Genomic DNA, 14,365 nt, shown 5'->3' on the forward strand with positions numbered 1-14,365 from the left:
AGTACCTTACATTGGATGCGTCCACTAAACAATTCACCCCTCATGCTCCTCAGTTCCAACCTGAGTGCATTCCTTGACGGACCCGCATTTTTCAGTTAATATACCAAGAATGTGTCAGTTTTGTTTTATTTTCGTGTAAAATACTGCCTTCGTATATAGTGAAGTCCAACGCATCATGGATAGAAACAGGGAAAGGGAATTCGAAAGACTGATAAAGGGCGCAACTCAGTTTTACGCACAAACAATCGTTGGCCGATGACTTTGTGTTTTACTATCTTGAACATTACTCGACTTAATTCTTCTATTACTTACAAGCATGCGAAAGATATCTTTAACATTCGTTGGCGTAATTATTTGAAAGAACTAAATACACGACTATGGGTGAGATATTTACAAGAACGGTATCCAAACTCTCCCAACAGGGCTAAAAAAGGGAACATTTGCTAAATGTTAAGATTGTCTGAAGAAGAGCAGCTCCACAAGAACTAGAAGGGCCTGTAAGATGCGCCAACAGATAAAACAAGACTAGATGCAGTGTATGCCAACAACATGTCTACAACGCTCGGCAGTGACGTGTTCGGTGCAGTACGGAAAATCAAGAAATTAGTGATGCCGCGGAATGAATATCAATTGTTTAACATCCAAATTTGTATTGTCAAAATACCTTTAAACATTGTTTACAAGTTCGTGCAAAATTAATAACTAGTTCTGTAACATTAAAAAGAGTTTTTGTTTAATTTTTGCTATTTTTTCATGACCCGGTCTAAAACACCGTGCGCGCTTCCTAACGGGATTATTTTACGCGCCCTCTGCAGAGTTAAGTTTATCGGGTGGGCAACGGATTTGTTACGTTACCAGAGACCTGTCACATGCCGACATCGTGCATTATGGAGTGTCGAATAGACTTTTCTCCGCATGTCGGGGATCCCACTACCTCTTCCGGGTTTGAGCCTATCTTGCGAATTAATTAATGGCGTGTGGCCTCTAAAGTGGCCTGATGCAAGTCTTTCAAAGTGATGGATTGTAGGTGACTTGCGCATGCGTAAGGACGGGGCTTCCATGGCTAAATGATTGGAATGCTGGCCTTCGGTCACGGACGCGCCGAGTTCGATTCCCGGTAGGGTCGTGAATTTGAACCATCTTTGTTTGGTTTCGCTGGCACGGGGGCCGGGGGTGTATGCCGTCTTCATCATCATTTCATCCTCATCATGACGCGCAGGTCACGTATGGGCGTCAAATCACCTGGCGAGCCGAACATGTTCTCTGGCACTCCTGCTACTAAAAGAAATACGCCATTTCATTTTTTGAACGTTAATTTCGAAGTGACTTGCATTTACCCATTCTTCTAGTTCTGTCAATGTTCTTTGTAATTCTAGATTATTTGAGGATCCTATTACTCCATTCCAAATCATATTAAGACTAAAATACAACACGATAGTAGGTTTAAGACCAATATTTAGGTAGGATCGTATTTCCGTTTTTTTTGCTTACGACCCTCCATACATGATTAGAATACCAGAATACCTTTTCACCTTTGTTTGTTGCATGCGTCTCCTCTTTAAATATTGGAACCTTTTTCAAGGACACTCTGTACATACATAACTTAGTGAAAGATTTAATGAACATACTGCACTTATTAGGCCTATATCCTTTACTCGTACATGACGCAAAGAAAAATAAATGGTCTTGAACTGTGAATGCGTGGAATATATTTTCATTTCTATAAGTTACATAACGGTTTAAAGGAACGAACGTGGTGAAGGGAACAATTCGTTTCTGTTAATGGCTCCGTTTTCCAGTCGGCATGCCAAAGGTTTCATTGCTGAGATGTAATTCGTAGTAGGTTTCCGTTTCCATTATACATGCATTAAGGTCAGTGGAGAACGACATTACAGCACTATTAAACTAGATTATTATAAAAAAGAGGTCGTTCTATGAAATATGTAATCTCAAAATAGTTAAGTATCGATTTTTAGTTAAAATACGAATACATTTGAGCGCGCGTCATGAAAGAATTCTATAAGGTATAGGGAGTCAAAGTAGAATAATAATGTTATTTGCTTTACATCCCACTAACTACCTTTTCGGTCTTCGGAGACGCCGAGGTGCCGGGATTTAGTCCCGCGGGAGTTCTTTTACGTGCCAGTAAATCTACCGACACGAGGCTGACGTATTTGAGCACCTTCAAATACCACCAGACTAAGTCAGGATCGAACCAGCCACATTGGAGTCAGAAGGCCAGCGCCTCAACCGTCTGAGCCACTCAGTCCGGCAGTCAAAGTAGAATTTAGTCCTGTGTACGACGGAAAAGGGTTTAGTCATGTTTTATTTTATCTGGCAATATTAAGGCCTTCAGGCCTTCTTTTCCATCTAAACAGGACATTGCAATAATTAGATTAGATACAAATTCAATTAATAATAATATAAAAATGAAGAGTGATTAAATTAAATTAAATTGAAATAAATTAAATTTAATGAAATGTAAATTCTTAAAACTAACATCCTACATGTAATAAATAGGTCAAAAGTCATCTCTGTTCAGGCCATGAAGGCCCTTGGAGGCGTGGAAGATAAAGGCTTCCATTATCCGTAACCTCGGCACTTGATGGGTTAGAGTGGTTAGCTCTTCGCTCAGCCGCATTTTCCCCCAGGAATTAACCTAGTACTCATTTATTGTGTAGGCATAGTGAACCTCAGGGCCATGTGCACCTCCGTAAGTGGAAATCTCCTTTAAAAAGAAGTGGTAGTGCATAAAATTTAATAACATTTCAAAAATAAAACGATTAAGAATTTTAAATACTCTTCTACTAGGACATTCATAACAATAGAATGGTCGTGAGTAGCAGCATCAAGTTTACATGTGATCTTTATTGGTGCATGAAATGTCTCCAAAGTGATTCTTTGAAAGTGCGAATAGCGCTTAACACTCCGATAATTTCAGAAAGGAGGTTCCACTCATTGCACTCGAGTACTTGAATGCATTATCGTAAATAGCAGTTCTATGGGTAGTTAAAGCAAGGGTGGAATTATTAGTGGATAGTGTTAAGAATGAGAGGGATTTGAAATATGAAGTAAGGTAAAAATGCGTATGAAGAATGGAGGATTTAATGGAGAAGGCATAGGGTATACACAGTGTGACGGGTTTCTTAGTTGGGGCCAAGATAGATGGTTGTATGAAGGAGTTACATGGTTATAGTACCGTAGGTTACACACATACATGTTGACCACGTTGCAATCTCCTCAATAACTTAGCTGAAGCATACCATCTTAGTACCTCATCCCAAAGGCTGCAGTTCGATTGTGAACCAGTGTATGAAAATCAAAAGTCGCATACCGGTGGCATGGATTCCATGTAAAACTAGCCTCTCGAAACTTCAAACATTCTGTGTAATAAAGAACGTGTTTTATATACGAATTCCGAACATCGCCTAGGCCGGTATTTTGACCGTTGGTAGCAGAGGGGGCAGGGGGTGCTATTTGATTTACGTCGCACCGACACAGATAGGTCTTACGGCGACGTTAGGACAGGAAAGGTCTAGGAATGGGAAGGAAGCGGCCGTGGCCTTAATTAAGGTACAGCCCCAGCATTTGCCTGGTGTGAATATGGGAAACCACGGAAAACCATCTTCAGGGCTGCCGACAGTGGCGTTCGAACCAACTATCTCCCGGATGCGAGCTCACAGCTGCGCGCTCCTAACCGCATGGCCAACTCGCCCGTTACATTAGAACTGATTCCGTAGAATACGACGATGTTTATGAAGTAGTACATTATCCTGTTGAATTTCTGAACTTTATACACCCTTCAGGCATGCCACCTCACAAGTTAGACATACGAATTGGTTTCGTCGTAATATCCTTTGTCACAATCTAATTACTGATGCTGGTTTGTGCAGCGGAATGATATTGACTGAGGTGGAGCTAGACAAGGTTATTGTTCATGCAGAAATTCTGATGGACTCATCTTCAGGAAGAGCGTTGTTTTTTCCAAGAATAAATTTGGGAAGTCAAACAGGAATGGAAATAAGTATATATATATATATATATATATATATATATATATATATATATATTAACTCTCGGAGGGAAATAGTCATCCTCAAGTGTGATTGGATGTCTCTATCTGATACATACACAGTTCAAAAAATTAGGGTAACATGTATTTGAACGTATGCCATGCTCCACAAAATAATACCTCACACCCAGGTATATTACCAACTAAACCTTTATTCCTTACCGTTGAAGCATACAAAATAACATCGACGGATTCGCGTTCATCTACAGAACACAAACGGAAATGTTCAAATAGGGGCGAAAACAAAGTGATAATACTCCTCCAGGGTGGATTATATTAACAGTGGGAGAGCGTCAGTATGGTTTTTGACCTCTACGAGCAGTTATCACAGCTTCGCACCTACGTGGCATGCTCCGTATAAGTCGACGGAGTTCACGCTGCGGTATCAGGTCCCATTCTTCAATGAGACTCAGTTTGAGGTATTGGAGAGTCTGCGGTGGAACGAACACTTCTGTCAAGCCTATCCCACACATGCTCGATGGGATTAAGGTCGGGACTCACCGCTGGCCATTCCATCCCTTAAATGTCCAATTCTCGCAAGAGAGTTCTGGTGATGTGCGCTATGTGAGTCCTCGCATTGTTGTGCATGAGTACGAATTAAGATCCAACACCGTATGCAGCAACCAACACATGCTCTAGCAGTATCTGCTCGATGTACCCTGCAGTGGTAAGATTACCACGGACGACGACATGATTCGTACGGCCATCAATACTGATGCCACCCCACACCATCACGGAACCTTGTCCGAATCGGTCACCTTCCTGGACAAAATTTGGCATGTACTGCTTACCACCGCGTCTCCATACACGTTGACGTCCATCACGCTGTGTCAGAGGAAATCTGAACTCGTCTGTGAACAACACAGGACTCCATTGGCGAAGTTGCCAGTTGACGTGGGTACGGGAAAACAGAAGGCGAGCTGCGCGATGTTGCTTGATGTTGCTTCACTAAACGGGGCACTCGCACAGGACGTCTGGGTCGTAAGGACACTTATCGTAACGTGTTCCTTACTGTCTGGTCAGGCACAGTGACTCCAGTGACCCTCCTGAGGTCTTGTTGCAGTTCTCTGGCAGTTGCTGAACGGCGTCGCAGCGCACAGATGGTCAGATATCGGTCATCCTTAGGGAGTTGTCATGCGACCACGACCTTGCTCAATCCTCCTTGTGAACTGGCCTATCTCATTGTAGTGATTCCAAAAGCGTTGGATAACTCTGTTCGGTCATCAGCCCAGAGGCTGGTTGGATCCTCAAATAGCACCACCAAAGGCTATGCAGTTATAGGGAAACTGCAAAAACCAATGGCAGAGCCCAAATGAAGCGTACTAGGCAAGATGAGGAGTAAGGTAGTTTGCCATTGCTTTTCTCACGTTGAATAACTGACGGAGAGACAATGAGATCCACAGCAACACGACGAAAAGTCCATCCTTCCTTGATCAAAGTGATTGCTCTTGCCACTTGAACCTCGTTAAGATGTCTCATGGGATGTGCTGGTTTACGTACAACGTGCTCAAATGACCGCAGTAGTCTGTGTACCTCACAACACACGGACGCACCGCTATTCACTTTGTTTTTAGGGGTCATCTGACTGTTTAATGCATGGCTACGCCTACAGATGGAGTATAACAACGATTTGACACACCCTGAGTAGCTAAGGTCGCAAGGTATGCTGAACGACCATTGGAACCCATTTACAAAATTAACGTTTACGTAGGTGGTTTGAAAATTTCTCGGAATGTACTAGAATTAAGTATCTTACCTCGGTGGAACTGCTTTTATTTTTCAACATAGTCTCCCTGTAGACTAATGCATTTGGTCCAGCGATGTTCCAATGCCTTGATCCCATCTCAAAAATGAGATTCCTCCAGGCCTGCAAAATACCTCTCTAATTCGGCTGTCAGTTCCTCCCTTGTAGAAAATCTCCGTCCACCGAGGAAAATTTTCAGTTTGGGGAATATATGAAAGTCTGATGGTGCCAAATCAGGTGAATAAGGTGGATGTGGCGACAATTCGTACCCCAGTTCATGAAGTTTTGCCATGGCAATAACACTTGTGTGCAGCGGAGCGTTGTCCTGATGAAAGATGACCTTTTTCCTTGCCAGACCAGGCCTAGTTTCGCGTATCTTTTCCCTTAGTTGGTCTAGGAGGTTTGCATAGTATTGCCCCGTAATTGCTTGGCCAGTAGGAAGATAATCTATCAGCAGAATGCCTTTTGCATTCCAGAAAACTGAGGCCATGACCTTTCCGGCCGAACGCACTGCCTTTGCTTTCTTTGGTGGTGGTGAATCAGCATTTTTCCACTGCTTTGACTGCTGTTTTGTCTCTGGGGTATAGTAGTGGACGCAAGTTTCAACTGTAGTCACAAACCGGCGCAAAAAATCTTGTTGGTTGCACTGAAAACGGGCCAGACTATGTTCGGACATTTTCAATCTGGTGCGTTTATTGTCCAATGTCAAGAGCCGCGGCACCCATCTTGCGGATAATATTTTCATACCCAATTCTTCGGTTAAAATATAATATACCCATTCAGAAGACATCCCTACAGCTTCATCAATCTCCCGCACTTTCAGTCGACGATCCTCCATTGACCATTTTATGCACTCTTACGACAAATTCTGGGGTCGTAACACTTTTTGGCCGTCCACTACGCCGATCATCATCCAAACTCTCCCGACCAAATTTAAACTCACTGGTCCACATGGCAACAGTTGAAAATGAAGGAGCAGAGTCCCCCAGTCTGTTCTGAAAGTCGCTATGAATTTCCTTTGCTTTCATACCTTTCTTTACAAAGTATTTAATCACTGCTGGAATCTCAGTTTTTTCCATTGACACAAATCACTACGCGGGAACAACAACAAAGAGTCGTCACTACCACACTCCTGCAGCTAGAGCACTGACGCGCCACGTGTTCACTCACGAAGGATGTGTGATTATTGCGCGGGAACCTCGTTGCTCTAGCACTGACATCTAGCGGTGATTCTGAGAACTTTTTAAACCATCCTCTACTAGGTGTTACAAAACATGTTCCCCTAATTTTTTTGAAAACCTGGTTCAACAAAACATCTACACAACTGCTCCGAATTTCAATGGATAAAGCCAGAATAGCCATGTTGGTCGCCAACGTCCGAGGCGGACAGGCACGCTAAGAAGAAGTGTCATCATCATCATCATCATCGTCATTGTCGTTACTGTCCATTGTTATCACATACAACCTTGCACTACGAAATAAATTTGTAACTTCCCGTATCAGGAAACGTGGGATCCATTTTTAATTATTACGGGGTCCCCAAGCTTCTTAGCGCCGCTACTGTCAACAACAAGGTGGGTGGACTGCATGTTATTGGCAGGTGGACGAGTAAACAGGAAGTGTTTCTACTTGACTTTAAGGACACTTGTGAAAATTTCTGGACTTATTCCTCTGCATTCCATTCTTCTTTGCGATAAGTGCATTAAGCGGCTGTGGTGTCGACAGAACTGAGAGACTAACCGGCTAGATTGATTTTAATTACCTCTGTCTGTGTTGCTGATTAGAGGGAGCTAGTGAAGCGGCAAACACAATTTGAAGTATCCTTTGAAACTAGTGTTGGCGTGAAAAGCGGAGCTGGTGTGAGACACTGAATTAAACTTGAAAGAGCTTATATATATATACACACATAGCAGAGCTTTCAAAGAGGAGCGCTCGTTGAAACCATATTTGTGATAACAGCCAAACAAGAAGTTGTGTGGATAAAAGAACTGAGAAAAATTATTTTTGCTTTGGCTTTCAGCGAAGGTTTAATTTAAAGAGGTCTGTGCTTTATAAGAGCTTTGGCTATTAACATTCTGAAAGGTTTTAGTGGACACAAGTTACGAGGTAGAGGATCATGGTTAGGGTGACCAGATGTCTTTTTCATCCGGACATGCCCTCCTTTTTAGACCATTGTCCGAGGTCCTGCTGGATTATTTAAATAACCTGAAAAATCCTTTTTTTTTTGTGAATCTCTCTTTCTTGCTAGGGGCTTTACGTCGCACCGACACAGATAGGTCTTATGGCGACGATGGGATAGGAATGGCCTAGGAGTTGGAAGGAAGCGGCCGTGGCCTTAATTAAGGTACAGCCCCAGCATTTGCCTGGTGTGAAAATGGGAAACCACGGAAAACCATCTTCAGGGCTGCCGACAGTGGGATTCGAACCCCCTATCTCCCTAATGCAAGCTCACAGCCACGCGCCTCTACGCGCACAGCCAACTCGCCTGGCAATCTGCTTACATGTCCGCCTCCGTAGCGTAACGGTTAGTGTTATTAGCTGCCGTCCTTGGGGGCCTGGGTTCGATTCCCGGTACTGCCAGAAATTTAAGAATGGCAGGAGGGCTGGTATGTGGTTGAAATGGTACATGAAGCTCACCTCCAATGGGGGTGTGCCTGAAAACAGCTGCACCACCTCGGGATGAGGATACGAGTTTACTTTATCTGCTTATATTGGGGTAATCTATTTTACTGATAAGTTTTTACAAGCAATCTTCATTACGCGACGGCATGATGATTATCCGTAAGTAAGTAAGTAAGTAAATAGAGCCTCCGTGGCTCAGGCAGCAGCGCGCCAGCCCCTCACCGCTAGATACCGTGATTCAAATCCCGGTCTCTCCATATGAGATTTGTGCTGGATAAATCGGAGGCGGGGCAGGTTTTTTTCAGGTACTCCGGTTTCCTTGACATCTTTCATTCCAGCAACACTTTCCAATATCATTTCATTTCATCTGTCAGTCATTCGTCATTGCCCCGGAGGAGTGCGACAGGCCTCGGCAGCCTGCATAATTCATATCCTCGCCGCAAGTTGGGGGCTTCATTCATCCCATCCCTGACCCGGTCATTGACTGGAAAACAGGTTGTAGGTTTTCAAGTAAGTAAGTAAGTAATTCGTCTTTATTTTTGGCGAATTTAGGGGTCAAGACCCTCTCTTACACTTAACCACAACATTTAAAATAATAAACAGACGTATATTTTCAAATACAATTTAAAATAATGTAGTACTAATAGCAGATATGGAGATAGTAATAAAAGAAATAATTATAAAATGTATAACATGAAAATATAAATGAACATGATAATAGTTGTATACCGAGGGTTCACCCGCCCACTTCATTCCAATGAAGCGCCTTGAGCAACGCCATCTTCAATATAAACTTGCAACAACTTGTGCAAGAAGTTTGGACTTTTCCTCACAGATGTCTCTACAGAAAAACGTATGTTGTGCCCTCTAGTGTGAAGAGGAACGATTAAGACTACAAAGTAACTTGTTATTTTAAGGTTTCCTAAACTGAAATGATTTGTCCTTCTTTTTTGTGTATCACAGTTGCCAACAATTTAGTCTCGTTCCGTCAACTTCAAAATTAACCTATAGGAAATTTTTCGACCAAGAGTGTTCATCTTCTACTTATTTGATTATCCAATACAAATTGGGGGAGTGTCGGGCCTTTGCCCAGATCTCTCTAGATCCTTCCTCTCGGGTATAAAAGCTGACAATTTTTCGAGCCACCTTGTCTTCTTCATCGTCCAGTTTACTGAGTGTGTGATAATAGTGGAGGCGGGGGCGTCTCACATTTCATCTAGCAGTCCAGCGCATTAAAGCAATGGCAGCCATTTAATAACTAGGTGGTAGCCTCTGCAAGCTAGCTCCAGGGGAAGGTTTCCTGTTTATAAGAATGTAACGTTAAATTTCCAATCTTGAATAATGTAAACTTCATCTTCAAATGTACATCTCAAACTAGCCTAGAAACTTATCCCATATTCGGGAATAGAGAGTGTGACACCCTCTCGAGTTCCTTATCAACTTGTTTTTGAGGTGACTATGTTTTTGTAACCATTTTCTGTCTGTAGTTTTAACTTAAAATTTCTTCAGTTAGTCACCTCAGTAGAATGGGATTAGCCTATGTAACATCGGGCCTGAGGCCCATTAAGGGTTTTAATCTCTTATGCATATTTCAAAAAGTGCAAAGTCCGCCTCCGTGTCATTTTGATTTTCGGGCCAGTAACTTTAACCTGTGTTTTTTCTTCCCACCAAGGCCCGGTTGAATGAGTATTCAGTACTCCTGTGAAATTCTTCTTTACCGAGCTCGATACCTGCAGTCGCTTAACCCTTTACTGCATGAATTCTTTTTCGTTTCCATTTGGTGAAGAACATTTCAAGCTTTAATGTTTAACATACGCTCAGTGTTTTAGATATACCAGCAATTCTTAACTGGCCCTAATAGCTTAACACTCTTATGTGATGCGGATTGCCATATTGGACTATATATACAATTTTTCACGATTTTACGCTTAGCTTTTAACATTCAAAGACCAAACATTACTGCCTACTGGCCATGGGTACGTATTGCAAGGCGCAAGTATTCTTTAATGTCTTTGAGGTTGAGCCAGAGGTACTCCTGAAGCTTGTGGTAATGTGATGGGGAGGAACCACGTAAAATAAACGGTGGTTGGTTCGCGTGGATGTTGACGGGGTGGAAGGAGTACCTCTGGCTGTAGGGCTGTTTTGTCTTATGTTATGTGTATATATAATAATAATAATAATAATAATAATAATAAAAACAAGGTGACGTTTTCCACTATCCGTAACGTCGGCACTTGGTGGGGTAGAGTGATTAGTTCTACTCCCAGACGCTTTTGCCTCCAAGGAATTAATCTGATACTCATTGATGGTATAGGCTGATTGAACCTCGAACAAGGCATCACTGGGATATGTGTTTAATTGACTGTACAGTTGAAGGTGTGCCGTACAACTACCTCTGTCTATAATACTTATCCATTCACACAGGTGAACAGTTATTTGTTGCATAATGGCAACAGTATGCAGTAGAGGGTTAAGTGCAGCCAGTATCCAGTATTCGGGAGATAGTAGGTTCGAACCCCACTGTCGGCAGCCCTGAAAATGGTTTTCTGTGGTTTCCCATTTTCACATCAGGCAAATGTTGGGGCTGTACCTTAATTAAGGCCACTGCCGCTTCCTTCCCACTCCTAGCCCTTTCCTGTCCCATCGTCGCCGTAAGACCTACCTGTGTCGGTGCGACGTAAAACAACTAGCAACAAAAAAAAATTCTTTATATTAAGTGGTTAGACTGTTGAAGAGTTTAAGACAGTGATTTCTGTTTGAAATATTAAATGTAGGTTGTGCCCCGAGAGATCTGGGAAATGTAAATTTCAGTGAGAAAAGATGCTCTGGTTGTTGAAGGCGGCCTTGATAAGGCAGTAATGGTATAGGGTTAGGAGCTCAGTTTCCTAGACAATTCATTGAGCGTAGATGCTCTTGCTATTCTTGTAGAGGTGTATTTCAAGATCCAGAACAGATAGACTAAATTTGCATATTATTATTATTATTATTATTATTATTATTATTATTGTACCTGGCGGTACACCCCTACGCCGAATTTTTTAATCTTGCGCCAATAAATCCTCCTCTACAGGAGAAACTCTGAACTTTAAAAACTGGATCAATTCATAAGTTTCTCAGAAGATGTCACTACCGAAAAATTTGTGATTATGAAGTTGTCAGTACTGTGTGGATTTCAGCTTGTTTTGTTTCCCATTGATCAAGAAGTGTAGACATTCTCTTATAGATGTCTCTACTAAAAGCTACGATCATGCACCCTGGTGCGAAGTGAGGAACTTTCTTGAAGAAATTTTGTATTCATAAGTTTTCTTATTACTAAATTTCGTTCTTTCATTTGTGGGTTGACAATATTTATCTTTTCTTTCCGACAGTTTTGAATTGAGCCAATCCAGAATTTCTGTAATTAATTTTTGACCAATCGTGTCTTTCTTCTTCGATTTTGATGTGTAACTTTTAGCTAGCCAATAAAAGCCTGTGGGTTTGGCTGTTTTATTCATGAAAGGTCTCGAATTTTCCTCGAGGGTATAAAAACTGCTGATTTTCTTGTCTCTCGGCCACATCATCAACATCTGACTTAGTGTATGGACGTATAGCGGGAGGCGGGAAGCGCCTCTTTCTTCAAGCAGCAGTTCTTCAGTAAGGTAATGGCCACTTAACATCTTTATTTCTTGCTAGCTCAGCATTTTAACCCGCGGGGAAGGTCCGAAACCTTTACCATGTAACCTATCTCTTAAACATGTAGAATTCTGTAAAAACTTCATATATCTTTAACTGTAAATCGGAGATAGAGAGTGCTTTACCCTGTCGAGCTCCCCTTCATTTTGGATTTGAGGTGACTACGTCTTCGTAATCGTAACCGTTTTTCTACTCTTCCTTAATGTGTTAAATTTATTCTGTATACGAGTCACCTCCATAGCTTGGGAATAGCCCCTGTTTCATCGTCCTAGTGCCTTTTACGTTTTAAAATGTGTGTTTAGGAGTGCAAGTTCACGCCTCCATTCAGTTTGCATTTTGGGCCATTAACTTTACCTGTTATTTTTCTACTAAGGCCCAGTAGGTTGGGTACAAGATACCCCTGTTTCTTTGTAAGTGTGCCTTGAGGGCAGTTAATGGTAAAGTTTGTTGTGGCCTTTGATAGGCTCAGAAAATTGAGAGCGGGTCAGCTCTTTTATATGTGGCAAAAGTGCCTCTAGGAGGCCTGATATGGTTTTTGGAGCAAAGGCTCCTTGAATGAAGAGGTTTCCAGCCCTTTGGATAAGAATGTACCTTGGTAAAGTTGAGCTGGGAGCTCAGATATTGTAAAAATTAGGACTTGAGGCCCAGATTATTAAACTGTCTCTAAATCATGGCTTTCCTGGTCTTTTACCTGATTTGACTTGTTGTTATTTGTTAAAGCTTGAAATTTTATGTGAAAATTGTTAAGTTTTGCTATTTTCGAAAATATAACCTTTAATGCAATTTTAATTCGTATCTCGGCCTTGTAGTTAGACCCATTCCAGCCCGCACCTTCTTTCACCTCTGCATTCCACGGGTATCCCCGTAACAATTATTATTATTATTATTATTATTATTATTATTATTATTATTATTATTATTATTATTATTATTATTATTATTACCAGGCTTATGACGTAGGTGTAGGGAGTCTCCCACTTACTCGAAAGGTTGGTAGTTTTTTTTCTTTTTGCTATTTGCTATTTGCTTTACGTCGCACCAACACAGATATGTCTTATGGCGACGGTGGGATAGGAAAGGCCTAGGAACTGGAAGGAAGCGGCCGTAGCCTTAATTAAGGTACAACCTCGGCATTTGCCTGGTGTGAAAATGGGAAACCACGGGAAACCATCTTCAGGGCTGCCGACAGTGGGGCTCGAACCCACTATCTTCCAATTACTGGATACTGGCCGCACTTGAGTGACTGCATCTATCGAGCTCGGTAAAGGTTGGTAGTAGTAGTGGTTGTGGTGGTGGTATTGATAGTGGTAGTGGTGGTAGTGATTTTGGTTTTGTTCTAAATGAAGTACAAGTGGACAACCATCCTATCTTAACAACAACCAGAAGAGAAAAACGGAGAGGTCTCTCCTTTCCAACAATGAACCCCCCTAACCAAATTGCATGATGGAACAGCCCCGAAGGGCTATGGGCTACTCAGCGATCGATGCTCAGTCCGAAGGCCTGCATATTACGAAGTGTCGTGTGGTCATCACGACGAATCCTCTCGCCCATTATTCTTGGTTTTCTAGACAAGGGCCGCCGCCTTACTTTCAGATATCTCCTCAATTGTATTCACAGGTTTGGAAGTATGACATCTGGCGTTTCAACACAGCCATGCCTTTGAAAAAGGAACTTAAATAAGGAACACTCAGATACAACAGATGTTAGTGGGTAACCATGTTTGTTGAATGGTACTGCATTCACAAGGTATCGATTCAAAACGATGTCTACATTGGCAGCCCTTTTTTATATTTTAAAGAAATGAACTTGTCATATTTATTGTAGAACAAAGTAAGCATGCAGTTCTGAGCATTTCTGAGTTGTGCCCGATATTGACAATATGAAAGGGTTCGAAGAAATCGCCATCTCCCGAGCAAACAATGAGCTCCGACAGAGCAGCTAGGGAATAAGAATGCCCACACGGGAAGCTGTCAAGCAACCATTTGTATGAACACCATAAAATAAGTCAACGACCATAAATAAGGAGTTAACTTCTAAATGATAACCATTAATTCTTCGTGACTCGGGCTTTAGAAAGGTAAAATTGGGGAATGCAGTTGACTACTTATAAAATAATGGTTATATTTAGATTTAATAATAATAAGTAATGTTCTTTGCTTTACCTCCCACTAACTACTTTTACGGGTTTTGGTGACACTGAGATGCCGGAATTTAGTCCCACAGAAGTCCTTTTTACGTGCCAGTAAATCTACCGT

Source organism: Anabrus simplex, chromosome 4 (assembly GCF_040414725.1).
Source record: "Anabrus simplex isolate iqAnaSimp1 chromosome 4, ASM4041472v1, whole genome shotgun sequence".
Classification (NCBI taxonomy): domain Eukaryota; kingdom Metazoa; phylum Arthropoda; class Insecta; order Orthoptera; family Tettigoniidae; genus Anabrus; species Anabrus simplex.